Below are 6,002 nucleotides of genomic sequence, written 5' to 3'. Positions count from 1 at the left end.
GATACTGTGTGAGCGTGATAGGGACCCAGATGAGGCTAACCAAAGATTAAGATAGGAATTTTGCCAGCATGAGGAGGCTTACCAAAGATTAGTGTAGGAATTGGTGATCATGAGGAAGATAATCAAAGATTAATAAAGGAATTGCCTGAACAGGCTGAGAATAGACAAAGATCAATGAAGGCATTCGTGGAATCCACAGACAGCTGAAGGAAATCCAGGGAGACCATAAAGAGAATGCTGAATGGAGCCTATCAAAAGGAAAGGGAATCCAATGAAACCATAACTAGTCAACTAAGGTATTTGGGAATGAACACTGAAATCCAAGTCGAGGAAGTAAAGAAGTCCATACAAGGGGCTGGGAAGGTGGCTCAGTGGTAGAGCATTTGCCTTGCATGCTCGAGGCCCTGGGTTCCATTCCTCAGCACCACATAAGCAAAAAGAAAAAAGCCAGAAATGGCGCTGTGGCTCAAGTGGTAGAGCGCTAGTCTTGAGCTGAAGAGCTGAGGGACAGTGCTCAGGCTCAGAGTTCAGGCCCAACAACTGGACCCAAAAAAAAAAAAAAAAAAAAGAAGTCCATACAAGATCTAAAACAAAGTTCCAACAAACAAAATGAAGCTACCAAAGCTGACCAATTAGAAAGAAAAGAAATTTAAAAAAATAGAAATCTTAACAGTAGGTTAGACCATGCAGAAGATCAAATCTCTGGAATTGAAGACAGCCTAGGTATTATAGAGAAAGAACAGACAATAATTCAATACAAAGCCAAGAAACATGATAGATCTATTCAACATCTAGAAGACACCAACCATCAGAAGGCCTAATCTGAGGATATTGGTTGTAGAGGAGCACCTAGAGACAGAAGTTAATAGTCTAGGAAATTTATTTAACAGGATCCTAGAAGAGAACTTCCCAAACATGCAAAAAGATAGGCCTATTCAGATAGAAGAAGCTTTTAGAACCCCAAATAGACCAGACCAGAACAGGATATCCCACCATCACATTGTAATCCACACAGGATCAATTCAGACCAAGGAAAGGATCCTAAAAGCAGTCAAAGAGAAAAGATCAATCACCTATAAAGGGAGACCAATCAGAATGACTTCAGATTTCTCAGTAGAGATGATTAAAGCAAGAGGAGCCTGGAATGATGTATGCCATGCCCTAAAGACAAACAACTTTCAACCAAGAATACTGTACCCAGCTAAACTCTCCTTCATAAAGGAAGGTCAAACAAAGAATAGCTAAGAATATCTGAAACAATATATCTCCACCACACCAGCCCTACAAAAGATACTTAAAGTTGTCCTACACATAGAAAACCAACAAGAGCACAATAAAAGCCAAAAAATCACACCCTAACAGAATCCAAGAATCATAGGAAGAACCTAGTTGTCACAGCATCCAAGAAGGTGGATAACATGGCAGGAAATATCGAACACCTCTAAGTCCTAACTCTCGATATCAATGGAATTAACTTTCCAATTAAGTGACATAGACTGTCTAGTTGTACTAAAAAGCAAGATCCTTCTATCTGCTGCCTTCAAGATACACACATTGCCCATAAAAACAAACATGTTCTGAAAGGGAAAGGCTGGGGAAAAAAATCTACCAAGCATACAGCCCCCATAAACAAGCAGGAGTTGCAATCCTAATATCAGTTAAAAGACTTCAAATTAAAATTAGTGAGGAGAGATAAAGGACACTACATACAAATTAAGGGATCTCTCCTTCAGGAGGATATTACAATTCTAAATATCTATTCCCAAACAAGGGAACACCCAAATTCATCCAAGAAACACTACTTTCCTTCAAATTTCACATAGATCCAAAACATTAATTGTTGGGGACTTTAACATTATCCCTAATAGATAGATCATCCTGGCAAAAACACAACTGAGAAACCATAGATCTAAACAACTGCATAGATCAACTAGATTTAACAAACATCTACCAAATATTTCACCCAGCAGCATCAGAATACACATTCTCAGAAGCACAGGGAATCACACTTTAGGTCACAAAGCAAACTTGTCCAAATTCATCAACATTGAAGTTATGCCCTGCATTCTCTCAGACTATAAGGGAATAAAATTGGCATTCAACACCAAAAGACACCAAAGAAATTCTGGTAACACATGGAGGCTGAACAACACACTGTTGAACCTCCAGTGAGTCAAGGAAGAGATTAGACAGAAAATTCAAATATTCATGATATTCAACAAAAATGAGCAGACAAATTATCAGCTCCTCTGGGACACAGCAAAGGCAGTACTCAGAGGCAAGTTTATATCTCTGAGTTCCTACATCAACAAATTGGAGAGATCTCAAACTAACAATTTAATGAGATATCTGAACCTCCTTGAAAGAGAGCAGCAAGCTAAACCCCAATCCAGTAGACAGAAAGAAATAATTAAAATTAAATCAGAATTAAATGAATTAGAATCCAAAAAAACCTTGGAAAGAATCAACAATACAAAAAGTTGGTTCTTCAAAAAATTAACAAAATTGATAGACCCTTAGCAAATCTTATCAGACTAAGAAGAGAGCACACCCAAATAAACAAGCTCAGAGATGAGAATGGAAACATCACCACAGAAACAACCTAGATTCAGAACATTATAAGGAAATATTTCTCAAACATTTATACTAATAAGTTTGCGAATCTGGAAGAAATGGACAATTTCCTACTAAATATCAATATGATACATTAAACCAACTTCACAGACCCATAACAAGCATCAATTAGAAAGAGCAATAAGAGACCTCCCATCTAAGAAAAGCCCAGTACCACATGGATTTACAGCTGAATTCTACAAAGTCTTCAAAGCAGAGCTCACACCAATACTCCTCCAACTCTTCAATGAATTTGAAAGCGAAAGTTCATTACCAAACTCTTTCTATGAAGCCATCATAACCCTCATCCCAAAACCAGGCAGGCAATCATCAAATAAAGAGGACTATAGACCTATTTCTTCAATGAACATAGATGCAAAACTTCTTAACAACATTTTGGCCAATCGACTTCAACAACTCATCAAAAAACTCATACACCACGATCAAATAAGATTCATTTCAGGGATGCAAAGCTGGTTCAATATATGCAAATCAATTAATATAATTCATCACATCAACAAGAACAAGGATAGGAACCACATGATTTTCTCAATAGATGCAAAAAAAGCATTTGACAAGATCCAACACCCTTTATGGAAAAATTAAGAATCTATGGAATGTTCCTCAATATTATGAAGGCTATATATGACAAACCTACAGCCAGCATTATACTTAATAGATAAAGCTTAAGCCATTTCCTCTAAACTCAGGAACGAGAAAAGATGTCCACTTTCTCCCCTTCTCTTCAATTTAGTATTAGAATGCCTAGCTACAGCAATAAGACAAGATGCAAACATAAAGGGGATCCAAATAGGGAAAGATGAAATAAAAACTCTTTGCAGACGACATGATTTTGTATTTTAAAAAATCCCATGGACTCCACTCACAAATAATTTGAGCTGATTAGAAACTTTGGCAATGTAGCAGGGTATAAAATTAATCCTCAAAAATCAATGACTTTTCTGTATGCCAACAATCAGAAGAGCATGGCTGAAACCAGGAAAGCAAGTCCTTTTGTAATAGCCCCACAAAAAAAATAAAATACCTAGGAGGTAACTTAACTAAAAAAGTGAAGGACCTCTATGATGAAAACTTTGAAAACCTGAAAAAGGAAATGCAAGCAGGACTTAGAAAGTGGAAAAACCTCCCATGCTCCTGGATTGGGAGGATCAACATCGTGAAAATGGCAATACTTCCCAAGGCTACCTACAAATTCAATGTGATACCTATCAATATCCAACCACATTTTTCAATGAAATAGAAGAAGCAATCCAAACATTGATATGGAACAATTAAATACCCTGAATAGCAAAAACGATCTTTAACAGGAAGAACAGTGCTGGAGGAATATCAATATCAAATTTCAAACTCTACTATAAAGCCATAGTAATCAAACCACTTGGTACTGGCACAAGAACAGACCTGAACACCAATGGAATAGAACTGAAGACCCAGAAATGAACCCACAGACCTACAGCCTAAAAAATAGAATGAAAGAAAGACAACCTCTTCAGTAAATGGTGCTGGCAAAATTGGTTACTCACCTGTAGAAAACTGAAGCCAAATATTTATATATCACCTGCACCAGTATCAACGTCAAATGGATCAAAGACCTCAAAGTCAAACCAGACACCCTGAAAACATTACAAGAAGGAACAAGAGAAACTCTTCAGCTCATTGGTACAGGCCGAAATTTTCTTAATAGAGACCTAGAAACACAACAAATCAAAGAAAGGTTGAACAATTGAGATTGCAGAGCTTCTGCATGGCAAAGGACAGAGCTAGCAAGATCAATAGAAAGCCCACGGATTGGGAAAAGATCTTCACTAGCCATACAGTGGACAAGGGCGTCAAATCTAAAATATACTTAGAACTCAAAAAATTAAATTCCAAACAACAAATCCTCACAGAAACAACTGCCCAATAAATAATTGGGCTAAAGACTTAAAGAGAAACTTCTCTGAAGAGGAAATAAGAATGGCCAATAGACACATGAAGAAATGCTCAACTTCTGTAGCTATAAAAGAAATGCAAATAAAAGCAACATTGAGATTCCACCTCTCTCCAGTTAGAATGGCTATAATCAAGAAATTTAACAATAGATTCTGAATGGGATGTGGCCAAAAGAGAACCCCTCTGCATTGTTGGTGGGAGTGTAAACTTGTTAAATCACTTTGGAAAGCAGTATGGAGGTTCCTCAAAAGACTCTACAATCCCACTTTTGGGCATTTACCCAAACAATCACAAACAAGACCATACTTAGGCTACTAGCACAAGTATGCTTATCGCAGCAGCATTATTTACTATAGCTAAGATATGGAACCAGCCCAGATGCCCCTTAGTAGATAAATGAATCAAGAAAATGTGGTATATTTATATACAATGGAATTCTATGCCTCAATCAGAAAGAATGACATTGCCCCATTTGTTAGGAAATGGAAAGACTTGGAAAAAAATTATATTAAGTGAAATAATTCAGGCCCCCAAAAAACAGGTCCTATGGTTTCCCTTATTTGCAATAACTAGTGTAAGTCTAGGACAAGCAGAAAAGGTCAAAAGCTATGTACATATGACCATATAAGATGATGGTAAGCAAAATGAATCCCAAGACAGGAACACAAGTGTTTTTGGTTTTGTTTTTGTTTATTTCCTTCTTGCTATTGTTTTTAGCGTACTATGTGATTATTTTTTGTTTCTTTTGCGTGTTCTTCCCCATCCCCTGTTTTTAGGCTTTGATTGTGGTGCCCTGTATCTTATATATATACTTTTCTAATTTGGGGAGAGGAAAGGAAAAAACAAAATGCTTAAATAGCGATACAGGTTGACCCATACAATGAGATGTTTAAGACTGTATGTTGAAAATGACCCTTACAACTTGTGGGGAGGGGGGAGAGAGGGAGGAGTTGGAGAGGTGGGAATGGAAGGGATGGTAGGGGAAAAACAAAGGAGGAGGTAAAAATACAGGATAGAAACTTACTCATTACCTTACTCATGTAACTGTAACCCCTTTGTACACTATTTTTACAATAAAAAACATACAAAAAAGAATGCTAGAGTGTAATTTAATGAAACTTAGGTTGCAATTCTCACATAAAAATTTATTTGCATTAATTCTATTGTGCCAACATTCTAGTTTTCAAGAGAAATTGCATGACATATTAAAAACCAGGAAAATCTGATCAGAGAAAGCAATGAACAGAACATGACTCAATGTCACACAAATTTGAAATCATCAGATGAATAATTTAAAATAAATAAGGTTGGCATGGTAAAGTTTATATTGGGCAAAAAATGTATACAAGGAGAAGTAGGTGGCATAAGTAGAGGCATGGACACTCTAAGGAATAAGCAACAGGAAATACTAGAAGATAATCAACAAAACAAAAAGT

Source organism: Dipodomys spectabilis, unplaced genomic scaffold, assembly GCF_019054845.1.
Source record: "Dipodomys spectabilis isolate Male_0828 unplaced genomic scaffold, ASM1905484v1 ptg000140l, whole genome shotgun sequence".
In the NCBI taxonomy this organism is placed as follows: domain Eukaryota; kingdom Metazoa; phylum Chordata; class Mammalia; order Rodentia; family Heteromyidae; genus Dipodomys; species Dipodomys spectabilis.
This window is presented reverse-complemented; position numbering follows the sequence as displayed.